The sequence below is a fragment of the Accipiter gentilis genome, chromosome 29 (assembly GCF_929443795.1).
Source record: "Accipiter gentilis chromosome 29, bAccGen1.1, whole genome shotgun sequence".
Lineage (NCBI taxonomy): Eukaryota > Metazoa > Chordata > Aves > Accipitriformes > Accipitridae > Astur > Astur gentilis.
This window is the reverse complement of record NC_064908.1, coordinates 6,920,935-6,937,588: the sequence shown is the minus strand read 5'-3', so window position 1 is coordinate 6,937,588 and position 16,654 is coordinate 6,920,935. Positions and strand designations below refer to the sequence as shown.

The 16,654-nt window shown below is 53.7% G+C and overlaps 1 protein-coding gene across 4 annotated transcripts in view; it reads left to right on the top strand.

Moving 5' to 3' along the window:
• Positions 1-1,711: 1,711 nt before the first annotated feature.
• Positions 1,712-16,654, top strand: part of PPFIA4 (PTPRF interacting protein alpha 4) — a 60,343-nt gene continuing 45,400 nt past the window's right edge. For all 4 annotated transcript variants that reach the window (XM_049832810.1, XM_049832809.1, XM_049832808.1 and 1 more), the window contains exon 1: positions 1,712-1,780. The gene's annotated coding sequence lies outside the window, so the exon portion shown is untranslated. The remainder of the gene's footprint in view (positions 1,781-16,654) is intronic.

Below are 16,654 nucleotides of genomic sequence, written 5' to 3'. Positions count from 1 at the left end.
AGCAGGCACCAAACAGCCCCCAGCATGCTGCTTTTTCCGCCTGCGCGGAGGTACAAGACCTCAGGAGGTGATTCAGCTCCTGGGAGGCTGGGGCCGCAGTAAGATACTTTCAGGGCTGTGGCTTCAGCTCTCGAGCCTCCCCAGAGTGAGGCAATGCATGGGGTACAGAGAAATCCACATTTCTTCTGCTTTCCAGGTATGGCCAGGAACTAACGGTGTATATAACTTACATTCCTGACTGTATTTCTTTCTCTCAGAGTTTCTTAAAATACATTAAGAGCATTTTATCAGCAAAGAACATATCTGATGATTGAGAAAACTTTTGATCATCCCAGACAGGAAAGGCCATTCCTTGACAGAAGTGCTATTTCTAATCCATCTGTTTTAAAACAATTGATACAAATTAAGGGGAATGGCAGTTAATACAACCAGATCCTGGTGCTGATGGCTTTATCCACCTCTTCTGTAAATGTTGAAAATGTTTTCCTTGGACTGTGCTATTCATCATCATTATTTGAGAACTGTATCACAGTATCATTTTTAAAAAGTAGAGGTTGTCTTGGCTTGGAAAACCCTGGCACGTGGAAAACAGATGAAATTTTACCAGGATGTGACAAAAGCAACCTGAAGGCAGTTGTTTCCGAGTCTGGCTGGTGTTTGGATCCAGCACACTTGCTCTTCCAGCAGGTTGGTGGCATTTATCCGAGTCGTCCCCAAAGTCCTCCAGCAAAAATACTGAGGAATGAGCTCAATGTCCCTGATGAGACCTGGTGAGATGAAGGAGCTCCTGCTGCTCTCTGATGATGCTAGTGATGCTGCTGGTTCCCAGCTGCATCGCTGAGAAGGGCTCCTCCATGATGGACTGGGTGAGGGCTGCCTGAGGGATGCTGATGGCTGTGTGAGGGTAGGAGCAGCATCTTATGGTTTCAGGGGCCCCAAATTCATTGCTTATCTGCTAACGATGTCTCCCTGTGCTGGGCAGGGTGCTGGGACGGGTTAGCCCTTTGGCTGCTCCTGCTGCAGTTTGTGGACAGCATGTGTCTCAAACCTCATTTTAGGGTGCAAGAGACTCCCCTGAGGGAGTGAACCAAGGCTGATGGTACAGCCTCGCACATCCACCGCCACCCAAATCAGGAGGGGCAACGTGCCCTGTCCCCCCACGGCTCGGAGCTGGGCCTCGGCAGGGTGAGGAGGGGGATGTGGCAGAGTATGGGTCTCACCACCTGGCCCCATCTTTGCTCCCCACATGGTGGGGGTCTCCACAGCTGGGGGTAGGTGTAAGGGGTACCCAGGGCTTGACTGCCCCACAGCCAGGGTCTGCTCCTGCCCCCCTCCCTCTAGGGCTGGACGAGGCCCCTGGGAGACTCCTGCCCCCCATGGGGGCTACTAAACCCCAAGGGGGCTTCTGGCCCCCGAGAGAGTTCTCTGCCCCCCCAGGGGAATTCCTGCCCCCCCCCCGGAGTTTTCTGGCCCTCCCCAGGGGGGATCCTGTCCTCCAGGAGCGGTCTTGCCCCCCAAGGAGGTTTCTGCCCCCCAGGAGGACTCCTGCCCCACAGATCCTGCCCTGCCCACTCCGCACCCCCAGCTCCCCCCAAGACCCCCAGCTCCCCCCAAGACCCCCACCTCCCCCCGCGGGGCGTGGCCAATCGGGAGGGCGTGGCCAGCGGGGCGCGGCCAGGCGGGGACGGTGACGCAGTGGGCGGGGCGGGGCGGGGAGGGCAGCGGGAGGCAGCGGCGCGGCGGCGGCGGCGGCGGCGGCTTCCAGCGACTTCGGCGGTCGGTGAGTGCGGGCGGGGCCGGGCGGCCCCACGCTGCCCACGGGGGATGCTTCGCCCCCCGCGGAGCCGGGCAGAGGATGCTGTGCCCCCGCGGCCCCCCGGTGGGGTCGGGCGGGGGATGCTCAGCCCCCCTTCTGCCCCCCTGGTGGGGCTGGACTCGGGGGGGCTCTACCCTTTTTGCCTCCCCCCGGGGATGGTCTCATCCCCCCGTGGGGCTGGGCCGGTGGGGCTTTGCTACCCGTTGTCCCCCGGGTGGGGCTGGGCGGGGGATGCTCTGCCCTGCCGTGCCCCGCGGGAGGGGGTGCCTCAGTCCGGGACTGCTTTGTCTCCCACCCCGTTACCCCGTGGAGGGGGTGTCTGAGTCAGGGGGTGTGCTGAGCTCCCCCTTGTCCCTTGGGTTGAGTCTGACCTGGGGGTATGTCATCCTCACCCCCGAGCTGGGTTGTCGGGGGGACTTGCTGTCTCCCGACATTACCCCCAGGCCGGGGAACCGAGCCAAGGGGTTGCTCCTGCCCCCACCGCTGGCCCCAGAGCAGGGGGCTGAGCTAGGCAGATGTGCTGCTCCATCCCTGCTAGGTGTGCAGGCAGGAGGGGCGAAGGGGTGGGCATACCCACACCCCGGAGGCTGCATGGTGTGGGGAGGCAGTGATTCCTGTAACCCAGGAGTGGGGAGGGTAGTTCCTTGATTTTCAGCTGCTCTCTGCCCCTGGCAGCCCCCCAGTATGGTCCCAAGATGTCCCTTTGCACCCCCCCTCCCCCCATGCTTCCACCTTACACTGAGGGGGAGGGCAGGCATCCTGGTGAGACTGGTCCTATCCTGGCCTTCCCCTGCTCCTCTGATTTCCCAGCGCTGTATCCTGCCGCCTCCCTCAGTACTGTCTCCAGCCCTTGAGCATCCGCCCTGTGAGCATCCACCCAGTACCAAGCTCTGGGCTGTATCAGCCCCAGTGAGCATCTGCCTGGCACCGAGCTCCAGGCTGGACCAGCTCATGGGGATGTTCACTAGACAGATTCTCGTGGGGCTGGTTCAGCCCGGAGCTTGGCACCAGGTGAATGCTTGCCAAGCTAGTCCAGCTCAGAACTGGGCAGATGCTCACCAAGCTGGTCCATCCTGGATGTTGGCACCGGGCAGATGGCCACAGCGCTCAGGGCTGGACCAGCCCAGTGAGCATCCAGCCAGCTTGGCTAGCTCCAGCTGTGCTCATACTGGTTCCCATCCTCTGTCGGCTGGTGCCATCTCGTCATGGCCATGGCAAGCTGCCTCCAGACACTGTGGTTTTCTCCTGAATAACACCAGCCATTTAAGGGCTTGTTTATCCCCTAAATTGCATCATTATAACAGCAATTGGCTTAGGAAGCTGGGTTTTGTTAAAGCTGTGCAAAACCTTCTGGGGACATCCTGGTTTTGGCCAAGTCAGGGTTGGCAAAGGTTTCTTTTAAGCTCGTTTGCCACCATCTGCTCATACGCTGGAATAAGGTTCTCCTGGTGCGTTTGACACCACTACGACATTTCACGAGCACGAGGTGGTACAGAGGCAAGGTGTGAGCTGGAGTTTGGTACCTGGATGAACGTGCCTGTGTGGTTCAGGAGTGTCTTGATTGTGGTGCTGCCCCGGACTTTAGAAGAGATGGTGTCTTCATAGCTCTGTTGGTCTGGGAGTCTCAAGTATCTGTGCTCTGGGAGATGCCACAATGTGCTGCTCCTTGCATCTAAGGACAGTGCTGGTTGGGAAGCAGGACTGATCTCTGGGGGCTTCCCTGGAGATTTGTCGGGGAGCCGCCAGCACTGGTCACTAGTGCTCTCCCCCAGGCACCCGGCAATGCTCAGGTGCCTGGATGACTTCCCAGCTTCAGTGCTTGCTCCTCCTGCATCTCTTTTCGAGGACAGAGACTGGAGGTTGTCTGGGACCTACATCACCAGCTGGAGGGTAGGGGGGAGCCCCTAAACTGGCAGGTTCCTGAGACATCGGTGGTGGGACTGATGGACAGATCTGGCTTTTCCGGGTGGCCAGCTCAGCTGTGGCTTGGCAGATGTGGAATTAAATGACTTGCCCGTCTCTGTGCAGCTTTCTGGCTTCAGGGCGAGGGTGAGCGGATCTTGCTCTGCACTGGTGGCTTGGTCCAGCTGGGCCTCAGTGCTCGCCATCAGTTGAAGTGCAGATTCTGGGGGATTGAATGTGTTGGAGATTTGGGTTCTTGCCTGTCTCAATTGTCTTAGAAGGTGCTGGGAGTGAAAACCACCCTGAAAACCTCCTTGTCTGTATCTTTGGAGGGCCCTTTTTGCACGCGTTGCCCTTTTGGGCAGCTCCCGCTGGGGTTCAGGGGGATAGGGACAGGAACGAGGATGGTGGTGTGAGGAGGCTGAGTGAGTGCGAGCCGGGCAGGTGATGGGGTCGTGGTGTGCTGGGTGGGAAGATCATGGCCGTGAGTCAGTGCTGGGAAAGAGCCTGACACTGTGTTGGGGGTGGGAGTTTGCACTGAATCTGGGGGAGGCAGCTCTGGAGCCTCAGAGGGTACTGAACCCAAACGGGGACCCAACTGGAAATGCTTCTGGAGGTCTCCACTCTCTGGGGACAGGGAGCAGCTTTGGCATGAGTGTCTGTCCACTGCCTGGGCAGTGCCATTTCATGTTTTCCAGCAAAGCAAAAAGATACTGGATTCTTTAGCAAACCTTGAAACCTTATTTTGCAATTAATTTCCCCCTAAAGAATGCTTTGGTGACTCTGAGGTTTCCCAGATGGCTCCCAAAAGTGAGATGGGAAGTCTCCGGGCTATTAACTGGAGGGGAAGGGTGTTGAATCCATTGCCCGGCTTGCTTCCCACAGAGGTGTTAAATGCAATAACAACCCCGCACTTTACAGATGTTTTCTGTGAAATGCCAAGTGCCAAGTGTGGGGGTGATGATCCTGACTGAGGATGAGGGCTCTGGCGTGGGCTCCGCAGGTGTGTCCAAGCCCTGGCCAGGCTCCTGAGGGTTGGGACATGGTTGGGAGTTTTCAGCACTTAAAGGGCTCCTCTGTGAGCAAATGATGCCGAAAGGCTTGGAGGTGGGTGCACGTGTGGGTGTGCATACATGAGTTGGCATTTGTGAGGGAGGAAGGGAAAATATCACATGAAACAACTGCAGCATTGGGGGACAGGTCTGCATTTGGGCCCATCTGGAGCAGAAGTAGTGAAATATGATTCAAGGCTCTTTTCTTAAAAAAGTTGCGCTGATATAATTGGATTTTACTTCTGTTTGTGCTGTGTTCAAGCAGGTTAAAATCCTTGTGGGGACATTGTAAAGCCCTCCATTTAATTACATGGTGAGGATGCCCTAAGGAGTGAAGCGGGTGTTCATCTCTCTCATTTTTGTGCAAAGCCATGCGTGGAGCAGCCCTGCCTGCCCCTCAGTCCCTGTGCAGCGCTGGCAGTGCAGCAATTTCCATCCCGCAGCGGGGAGGTGGAGGGATCTTGGAGCTAGGTGCCAAACCTTCTCCAAAAGACAGGGCCAAAAGTCACTGGCCAGGAGGGGACTGACCCTGTGTCCTCCAAGTTGCCCTTCCTTTAATGAATCTCCACCCTGGTGTTTTAAATCAGCTCACGGGTCGCTCTCTCCAGCACTGTAATCCTGCAGGACTGACAAGGCTGGAATTTATCTGAAATGCAGATATTATTTTTTTTTCAGCTCCTGGTTTTCAGTTTTTGCCACGCTTGTCTTAGCAAGCAAGAGGAGGTACCGGCTGGGTGGCTGCCTTTAATTGCATCAAAAAAAAAAAAAAAAAAGAAAGAAGAAAACAAGTGGCAGATGAGAGCTCATTTCCCCCATCCTCCTGTCCATTGCAACCGATTTCCAGGAGAGGGCAGTTCCCAGGGTTTTTTGCTGCGTGATGCCTTTTTCTCCTGCAGCCTCCCAGCCAGCATCAGCTGTGCCGAGCCCCTGCCTCTGCATGCCAGCAGGTCATGGAGGCAGTGCCACGCCAGGAAATGCCGGGGCATTGGCCCAGCTCCTCTGCGGGGAGGTGAGACGTTGACAGCATGCGGCCAATTTCTTTAAATAGCGAGCGCTGTGCCGCGGGGATGTGCAGCAGGGAAGGATGCTCTTCCTGTCTGGATTCTCCATCCAGCCTCCCGGAGGGGAGAGGATCCATTGCCAGGGCAGGATGGCACAGATGGGGAAGGGACCCCCTCCCAAAAATGCTGCCCATCCACCAGGTGCATTGATTTAAAGCTCTCGTTTCCACCCTTTCTTGGTAGAAATTAATTTTCTCCATAATTACAGATGGGTTTTACCTCCCTGGCTAGCATCGTTCCTGATGCGGCTAATGTGCTGGGACAGAAGTGCACTGCTGCGGGGCTGACGGCCCTGTGGTGCCCTGGGGATTTTGATAGCCAAGCGGTAGGAGCTGGGCTGCACATCAGGTGGCTGGAGTCTGGGGAAAGGGGGATGTCTGGCCATGCTGCCAGCCAAACGCTCACGTTTCTGGGCATCTCATTAGTACAGTGCATCTTCAGAAGGATCCTCTCCTGCCAAAGCCTGGCCTTTCTGGCTTCCAAAATTGAGAAGGGTGTTTATAGCCTTGCTGCGGCATTAACACAGGTGTCATAAACCTGACCTCAAGCTCTTACTCATGAATTAAATAGGCTTGGTGGTGGTGCCTACTGCTATTCCCCATGCAGAAATTCATGGTGCCAGGGGCTGCAGTGAGGGGAAAGATGGGCTTGTACAAAGTTTACAGCCTCAATAATTCAGTTAATCTGCCTTGTAATTCAGTGCCTGGCAGCTGTACTAACTAGATCTTGGCCTCTTTCTATAGCATTTCCCCCAAACTGTTTTGCAGGAAGGAGTCAAAAAGGTCCAGAGGTTATTTTTGGCTATGGCTGATTTATTCACATGCTGATCAGCCGGGAGAGGAAGTTATTCTGGTCCCAAACTGTCCCACATAATGCACAAGTACCTTGCGCGAGTGTGATTTCTCCTGGCGAAGTTGCGAGATGACATTCTCATTTGGCGGAGTGAGCTCTTGTAAAGCACCTTGATGGCTCATTGTCCTGCGAGCCCACTCGGGGAGCTCAAATCAGGCCAGAGCCCCACAGCCAGGGAATACGGGCTCTGCACCCTCCTGTCCTTGGGGGACAGACCTGACCCCTGTGTCCCTGGGGTCGTGGAAAGCACCGTGCCTTGCAATTCCCCCTCCATCCAAGGGAGCACCCAGCTTGATTGTGGGTCTCCTTGGGTGAGACCTGGGTTTGGGGAGTGCAGGGCAGTGTTTCAAGACTCGTTTGGGCACGGCATCATTTCAAGGCTCTGGAAGCGCTGCAGTGTCTTGGCCAGTTTCTCTGCAGGATGAGGTAGCTGTGGTGCTGCTGAATATCTTCTCCCTGTGTTTGCTTTCCCTGGCGTGCTGCGAAGCTGAGCTCCCTGCTCTTGGGAAGGGGCAGTGGGAATGAAGTGTGAGGGTGGCACAGCTGGATCCTGCTTTTCTCCTGTATCTGCATGAGAGATTGTTTCTGTGGAGCTTCTTGGTGTCACTGCAGCTGGTTTCTGGCCAGGGCTAGTGGAGATCAGTCAGGGTGGCATCACTGGGACGTGGCACGGCCGGTGTCTTTGCCATCCTGTTGTGCCAGTAATGTGTTTCCCACCCCAGCTGGGGATGGCATTGCTGTTGGTTGCATCCCCCTGCAGAGGTGCCAGTTGCAGCGGAGATCCTGTCCCCGTGCCACCCTCATAGTTGCTGCGGGGCTGGGGGCATCACTGGTGGCAATGTCCAACCACGGATGCACTGCTGGCACTGGCAAAGGAGGACCTGATCCCTACATCTCCTGCACCAAGGAGGCAGGCAGGGCTGAGTCTGCATGGTGAAAGTGAGGTGGGTATTTGGGTGAAGGCAAGCTGGAGAGGATTGGAGGAAGCTTTGCTGGGGCAGAGGAGCTGTGAACCCAAGCCCCTAAAAGACCCATGGAGGTGTTGAGCAAACCAAAGGTTGGCTGCTGCTTTGCTGCTTGGAAAACCTGGTTGTGCTAGCAAGTGGATGGGTGGAAGTCCTGGAGATTCCCATCTGGGGATTGCTGTCCTTGCTTCTTGCCAGCATCACAGCACCTGGAGGCAGGTGCCTGCAAGCTTCGTTGGGACACAGGGCACAGACCGGGGTCTCTAAAGTCACTGCCAGCATTCCTTGGAGAGATGCCTCCCTGAACCCTTCCAGGGGCTTGGGCTCTCCAGTCACCATGTGCAGAGTAACATGGCTTAACTTATTTTAACCCATTACCTCTTTAATTGGAGCCAGAAGGCTCATCTCTCCTGATCTGAGCTGTCTTTCCTTTGACCCCAGATCCAGAAAGGGTTTGCTTTGCTGCTGTTACCTATCTGATATCCAGATGTACCACCCAGAGAGCAGCTAGTGTCTGATGGAGAGAGAAGACTTCTCTTTCCTCCTCCCCAGCATCAAAACCTGGATCATAATAACTTGATTATTGCCAACACTTTGGGGCTGCCATATTAAAAAAAAGAGCATTTCCCCCCCCTTTTTGATCATCTGCTTCTAGTTAATTTAGTTACAAGACTTTTGCAGTGGCCATTTTTGGAGATGGCAATCGGAGCATCTCTGGAAGCAGAAATGGCTTTCGTTCTGTGTGTCTTTTGTGTTTACACGTATATAAAATAATTTTGCCTCTTAAAGTGAAACTGAAATAAGCCCCAGCATTGCTGATCACTGCATGGCTCTTCATGAGTGCGGGTGTTGCTTTCAAATCACACGTCGTCAATAAATCTACTTCTAACTGCCCTGCAGCAAATGGCATCAGCCTGCACTTTGAGATCTCTCCCACACGTACTCCCGCTGCCTAAAAATATCAGCGTTTTAATTCTCAAATGACTTGGCTATTGTACAGCCACCATTTTTTATTTAAATATTGCTGCATGGCTCAGTGCAGGACATCTGTTATGCTACAAAGGGTGAAACTCTGCTCTCGAGATCTGGTCTTTAAGTAACGCAGTGGCTGTGTCAATCTTTGGGGTAAATGAACATTTATTACTTTTACTCTGTGCTGTGAGGTGTGTTAATCAGAGGTGCAGGGAAGCAGGGTCCAGGAGGGAAAACTCATCCCTGATGTGACATCAAGCAAAATACCCCCCAAAACTCATCCTTTCACCAAAGAGATGGACCCTCAGTGGCCGCTAAAGAAATTGCCATCATTGCTGGTGACCTTCCCGGGGAAGGCCTGGCCAAGTGTGCTGGCAGTGGCTGGTGAGGGCTGTTCCCATCTCAGGACAGGGCACAGGAAAGGCACTTCCAAAATCCCTTCCAGCCCATCACGGGAGCCCTCCAAGCCCCTGAGCTGTCCCTGTCGCGAGGAGAGTGGAGGTGAATGTGCCCATCTGGCCAGCGTTACCCACGAGAATGGTCTTGTGTCCAAATAGCTGCATGCTTTAGAAGCTGTTGAAAAGGCAGTGTACTGCTCTTCATCCCTGTTAACCCTCCGTGTGTGTGTCCCAGGTGTCTAGTCTATCCTCTTTGCAGTAAATACATAATTCCCATTTACATGTCTGGCTTTGAGATGTGGAATACAGGGAAGGGGACCGACTGCTTTGGTTTGAGCAGCTGGGTCTCTCTTTAATGGGTGAATGCAGAAGGCATGCTGGTGTTTTCAGCTCATACACGGCAGTGGGTAGACTGGTGTATAAGTCAGAAGCAAGCAGGCTTTTTTCCCCAGCAGATTTTTTCAGCCTCTTGACCTTGCTGGCAGGGCAGGGAGAGCTCATCAGTTGGTATACGAATGAAGCCAAGGCCTAATGTCACGTGCTGTGATCTTGGGGTGAAATGGCAAACTGACGTACTGGCTTTGTGACATTGAGGGATTTTGGAGCAGTGCTGGATGTAATGGGTGTGAAAACTGAAGTTCAGCATAGCTGGGAGGTGCTGAGGCTATAAAACATGAGTGATGCTCTAAATGGATGTGTTTCTTTAGGAGACTTTAGAGTGAAGGTATTTGGATTTTCCTCTCTTCATCTCCATGTGATAAACCCTTACGCTGCTGGGGGAGTTCATTTCTGAGCTGTAAATGTATCCTGGGGCAGGGGGTGAGCACAGGCTTGAGGCACACACAGCTAACAGGGTTAGCTGGTAGCTAGGAGTCCTACACCCTGCTGCAATATGGTCAAGCCATGGATGCAAGCATTGATAATTCCTCCAGTCTTGAAAAAAAAGAAGAGTATTTTGGAGGCTGAAAAGGTGAGGAAACCAGCCACCAACCCCACGTAGCTGGCAGGCTCTGGCTGCTTGGTTTCTTCATCTCTCCACTGCAAGTAGGAGGAAATCCAGCCACTGGAGATGCCAGGGAGGTGCTGCCACTGCCCTGGGGTAGGGACAAGTGTAGTAACCTCTCAGGAAGAGCCACCGCGGTCTGTCAGACCAAGATGTGGCAGATTCTCCATCACTCAGTGCCTGGACTTTCTCCTTCCAAGGACTCTTGGCTTCACATGGGCTGACCTGGTGTGCCCCAAAATGCCAAAAACCTGTTGTGGAGGAGGAAGCAGAAGGATCTCCCCATGCTGCTGCCTTCACCCTGAGCTTTTTTCCCCCTTTCTCCTTCAGTGCAGGTGTGTACACAAGGAGAGCGACTGTGGGTGACCTCCCACATAGTCACTGGTGAGCTGGAAATTTGCCTGAGCCTGTTCTCCCAAAAGTGTGAGATTTTGCAGGACTTATCCCCAAATGGGTGGGAGCTGCTTATGAGCACCCAGGTTAACCAGTCTCTGGGGCAGCTGGGACCTTCATGCTCTCCTTTTGCCCCTTTCCATCCCCATTGGCTTGGATTGAGGCTGATCTGCTCTGAGGCAGCTGCCAAGTGCACTTGGTGGTACCCAAAGCTTTCGTAAATCTGTGAGGACTCATGGGCACAGGACAAGTGTGCTAACAACACCAGTAACCAGAGCAGGCTGGCCAGGGAGAGCAGGTCTGGATTGGTGGTGGTAGGAGGATGCTGCTAAGGAGAAGGCAGTGATGGCCGCTGTCACAGCTTTATTGCCTCCATATCTTCCTCCGAAGATGATGGTCTGAGTTTGAAAGAGTCCAGCCTCTGCGCAGCCACAGCTCCTGGCTCCCTGCTGGCCTCGACCCTGCTCGGGCAAGGAGACACATGCGGTTTGGCTCTTGCTTCTTGTTGTTTTCCAAAAAGTGAATATTGTCAGATTCAGAGGAACTCTGGCCATATTGTGTGCACATTAATGTGGAGCCAAAGCAAGGCTCTGCACGCGTGTGTCTGCCTCCATGGATAGCCATGCTGGGAGCTGGGTATGTGCACATCGGGGTCTCTGCTGGGACGGGGTTCAGAGGGATGTTACCTGCAAATGCAGCTCACGGACAGCTGGGGAAGCGGTGGAGAGAGATGCCAAGAGTGGAGGCTGCTGTGGGGAATTGGAGTCGCTCCTGCCTGCAAAACTCCTCGCACCACTGCTTGTGAGATGCTGGATGGGCAGATCAGCTGGGGAGGGCCAGCTTGTCTCCACACTGGGAGCCTGAAAGGGGCTTTGTGTCAGTGCTGGAAGAGCAAGAGCAGCGTGACTTCAGCTCAACCTCCCGGGCTGGGATGGAGCTGCCTTTGCTCTGGAGCGGGAGCTAGCAAGCCCACAATGCTGCATGACACTGATACAGCCCAGACGCTCCTCTCCCCAGCCGTCACCGTGGCAGCCTGAAAAAGCCGGGGCCATGCGAGGCCGCGCTTGCCTAACATGGGCACCGGCTGCTGCCGGCTACAACGGGCAGCTGCTGCTTTGCTCAGCCCTTGCTGCGGATGCTCAGCTCCTCTGAAGGTGGGACAGTCCCTGGGGTGTCAGAGGTGTGGGTGTCCCCTTGCAGGTGATGCTTGTGGGGATGCTGGAGGGACTGCTTGATTTGCTTTTCCACTCGGGATTCTGGCAGCTGGATTTCCAGCCGTGCTGGTAGTGCTGCAAGTACCCTGAGAAAGCAAGGTAGCATCCATGCTCCTCTCCTCAAGCAGTCAGAGCAGGGACCTTGTGACATGGTACAGCGGCAATGTGGCCCGGGGGTGCCAGGAGAGCAGGATGAGGGCCTCTGTACAGGATGCTTCAAAATATGGAGGCATTTAACCATGGCTTCTAGGGAACTCGCTGGTCTGCAGTGGGCTGAGGCTAGCCTGGGACTGCCATCTCCTGCAGTTGCTGTCACTTTCCTCACTGGCATGGCCTCTCGGCACCCAGATTTCTCACAGGTCACCCCAGGCACTCCTCCAGAAGTCAGCCCACCACTGTAGTCACCAGGGTGACTTTCAGGTGCAAGCAGAGCCATTCTCAGGTGCTTGCTCTCCATCCCACTTGTTCTCCAGCTGTTCGGCTTCCCCCATCATATCCTTGTTCTCATCAGTCATTATTTCTCACTAGGCGAAGGCTTTTTAATCACATATGACATTTCAGCCATTTTTGAGTCATTTCCTTTCTTCCACTCCAATTTTCTTCCTCTTCTTCATAACTAGGAAGCCTTGCTTTGTCCTTGGCCAGAGGGGAGATGTGTGTTATTGCCTCTGTTATCATATTCCAGGAGGTTTGATTGTGTTAATGAAAATCCTTCTCTCTTTCTCTTGTGTGTCGCTTCCACTCCCATCTTCTTCAGTCTGGTTCCTCAAGGAAATGAAACTAAAGGCCTTGTGTTGTCACGGCCTTTTCTCTCCCTGAGCTCACTCTCAAACATGTTGGTCTCTCTTAGCAAATCTGATGGGCTGGAGAGCTTGAAACGCTCAGGGGCTTGCGATGGCTGGCAGGGAGGACAGAGCCAGGCGATGCCCTGGAGGGGCACTGTGCAGGGGATCGGTGGTGGTGTAGCGGGCTGGGGCTCATTGCCCAGAGAACAGGGCTGTGGATCCCACTGAGCACAAGGAGCGCCGGGGCTGTATCCCCAATCCTGTTAGCTGTGATAACAGGCTGCATCGCTTGGCTGTTTTTGCTGCCCAGCTGCTTTTCTTGTGTTCAGGAAGGGAACCAGAGGAGGAGAGTCGCTCTAGCCTCACAAATGGGGTGTTAGTCTGGGTTTCGAGAAACCTGGGCCGTGTTTTCAGCTGCAGATTTGCGCGTGGCTGTGCTCGAGGGCTCTTCCTGCAGCAGCAGGAGCTGCAGCTGGTTTAAGCTAATCTGTTGGAGTGTGAACTGCAGTGACAGAGGAGCCAGTGGAGATTTTCCGCTGCTGTCCGTGCTACAGTAAGGAGAGGCGGTAGAGCTTTTCCAGTGGCTGCTACAAAATCTGTTTCCCTGGAAGTAACTTGGGGATTGTAGCGCTACTGGTGAGGGAAATCTTGGGGGGTCTTGAGAGAAGCACAACATGCAGTCAGTAGTTCAAGTGCATCGGTGGAAAAGGACCAAAGTGCTTCTTGGTGTGTCCTTGGAGCTCATTGCCCTTTGCAACAAGGGATGGGGTACCTCATGAGCGTGTCCCCTCCTTTCTCAGCCTAGCCTGGGGAGAGGGATCATGCCAGGCTGGGGAGGAGGGTTTGCTGGAGCCCTGCAGCATGGAGATGCTCTGCCCAGGTCTTGCAGTGGGGAAGCAACCTGTCTGATTTGCAATTTAGCCAGCGACTTAGCTTTTCTGTGGGTGAGTTACTGCTCGTTGGCACTAAGTCATGTTGTAGAGCTGTGTTCTGAAGGTTTCACCCTCGCTGTGCTGTGTCCTTCACTTTGCATGTACATCTGGTATTACTTTTGGGCAACCTGTTCTGCTGTTCTCTCTTCAGCCTTCGTTCCTCAGGCCTGGAGCCTTGCTGAACCTCAGCATGGTCCCTGCCTAGTCCCACTGCTGGAGAAGGAGATTGGGCTTGCCATTGGGGGCCATGCCTCATTCTCTGCCTGGTCCCTCCCACCAGATACAATAAGCAGGGTCCTCGCCAGGTCCCCCATCCCTTCTCCTAGGGGATTCCCAAACATGTGATCCCCTTAGGGGGGATGCACAGCAGTGGCTCTGTGTCCCAGCTCTTGGTGCATCCCTTTCACCTTGCTTGGCCCCTCCACCTACTTGTGGTCTGCTGGGTAAGAAGGCTTGATGGTAGGAAGACAAGACCAGCCTTGATGCCACCATGGTCATGCATAAGGCAGATGTTTGGGGTGTGTTTTGGAGCTAGTTTTCTTAACCAGCTATGAGACATGGATAAAGGTAGGAGGACGGCTTGCCAGTGGCTCCTGCTCAGGAGCTGAGTGCTTGTGTGGTTTCTCTTTCCAGGAAGGGTTTCGGTTTTCCTTTGTTCTCTCCAGCCTCTCTTTTGATGGTGGTGAGATGGGCTCTGTAATTGAGGAGATCCCAGCTGAATAATCCACTGAGGAAGCTGCTAATTTGAAGACAGGTCTGTAGTAATTAAATCATTATCTGGAGGGAAGTAGAGAACAGATACCAAAACAGGGCTAATTAAAATCCAAACCCAGGATGACTTGGGCTCTAGGCCAGAGCACAGCATAGTCTGTTGGGGATGTCTTCATGTTTAATTGCTTTTCAGAACATCAGTCCCACCAGAAAACCCATCTGTTCCCCCTCATGAGACCAAGATTGACCCAGAAACCCTCTTGTCTTGTCCTGTCCCATGTTCCTCAGACCAGACACAGCTAGAGGATAGCAATATGCTTTGCAGAGGGCAGAGGAGATGGTGAGACCCAATCTGGGACGGTGTTTGGTTCTTGGGCCTCAGAAACTTGATTTCTCCTTATCTCTGGAAGATTTAGTCCTTATCTTCTTTCAGCCCTCAGGCTTGGCCACTGCTCTTTGGAATTCACTTGAGATCTAGGAGCAAAGTGGGCTTATATCTATGCCTACTCCATGCATGGAAGGATTTGGACCTACAAAGGTGCCACGGGGACCCAGTGCCTGGGAGGAAGGTGGCTTTGGCTGTAGGGAGAGATGAGTCTTTTTCAGGTTGACTCTATGTCTGGGGTGAGAGCACCTTGGGAGAGGTTTTGTGTACTGCATCACCTGTAAGGATGCAGTGCATTGTTGGATATGAAGCCCAGCCCTGGAGTTATCCTGGGGTGTCAGCTCTGAGCAGGTCCAAATAGGTGGAGGTGCCTCTGCTGAGCTGAAACATGATGACCGGAAGGTGTGGTTGTGATGTTGGAGGAAGAAAGGGTCCCTGGACAGCACTTCATGCTGTGCCATGACGATTGCAGATCTACAGGGTGCTGTGAATGCTTTGTCTGAGACTAGTCGAGCCTGAAGTCAACAACTTCCTTCAGAGGGCCAAGCCCTTTGCAAAGCACAATGCGTAAAAATCCCACCTCCCATTTTCAGGATGCTGGGTCCAGGGTAAATTCAATCTTTTCGAACTCCTGCACTGGGTAGATTTCCCCATCAGGGAGGTGTGGCTGCTCTGTCTGCATAGACTGAAGGTTCTAATGTGGGTGGTAGCAAGGTGAAACACAGCAGCAAACATTGCTTCAGATGAGCTGGCCTTGAATCATTGTATTTCAGCAGGGAAGGGCTTGCAGCTGTCCAAAACAGGCCCCTTCCAAAACTGGTTAAGATAAATTTGTGCGTTTACCTAGTGGAGACAAGGTCAGGGAGCTCTGTCTATCAGGTGTGCACATCCTGAGCATTGCTTGGTGAATGCACCAATACAGGCACAGGAGGTAAAGGTCATCCCAGGTGAGCTGGTGGCTGTAGGCAGCATCTGAGCTTGGGAAGGTGGGAGGAGGGCATGGCACAGGAGGCCGGGCAGGGAGCCACTTCTGCTCGAGTGAGCATCCCACCAACCCAGACACATGGGTTTTTTTCCCCCTACATTGCCCTGGAGGGACTGCAGCATTGCAGCAGCACAGCGCTGGCACTGCAACGGTGACGTGGTGGATCTTGGGGATGGGCTGCTTCGGGCTGAACCATCCCTAAGCTGGTGGAGCTGGGTTCTGCTTGGTACATCCGCAGGAACAGGGCACTGTGGGATGCCCAGGGTCCAAAATTGCATCATAAAGAAGCCAGAAATTTAAAGCTGTCTGCAAAAATGGTCACTAAGCCTTCTAGAAAATGTTGGCTCAGCTGCTGTGCTTGAGCTGTGTGTGGAGAGGGACTGCCAACCCTGTGTGCATCCTGTTGGCTTGTGAGCTTTAATGTGCTGCTTCCTTTTAAATAGAGAGGGCACATGCAATTGTCATCTCAGGCAGCAGATGTGTTGCCAATGCATTGGGTCATCTTCTTCCCTTCATCCCCCTCTCCAGGGATTTTAAGGTTTCCTGGCCACCATGGTTTTGGGCACCCATGGGAGCACTGCTCAAACGAAGGGACCAGGATGGAAACCACCATGCCTGCATCTCTTCCAGCCAGTCGTGCACCAATGTAATTACCTACATTTAATTTCTTTAAAAGCCTGCTGAGCTGCAAATGTGGTTCCCCTCTCCTGGTGATGTTTCACATGAATCAGCCAAATCCTGCTCTCACATCTTCCTGGGGTGGTTCAGGGTATCATTGCTGGCACCAGTGCTTGGCCGCTTGCCACAACTCAGTGTGTGCAGGAGCTCCTCAAAGTGCTGGGGGGGGATTGCAAAGTGCTGTGTTGAGGGGCTTTGTGCGTGATGGGGATGGGTGCTTCTTGGACGCCCTTTGTGGGTGATGGACAGAAACATGGGCCAGTCTCAATGATGGCATGGTTGGGGCCACCACCTTTGCGGTTGTCGTGGTTTAACCCCAGCCAGCAACTAAGCACCACGCAGCCACTCACTCACTCCCCCCCATCCAGTGGAATGGGGGAAAAAATCGGGAAAAAGAAGTAAAACTCATGGGTTGAGATAAGAACGGTTTAATAGAACAGAAAAGAAGAAACTAATAATGATAATGATAACACTAATAAAATGACAACAGTAGTAATAAAAGGATTGGAATGTACAAATGATGCGCAGGGCAATTGCTCACCACCCGCTG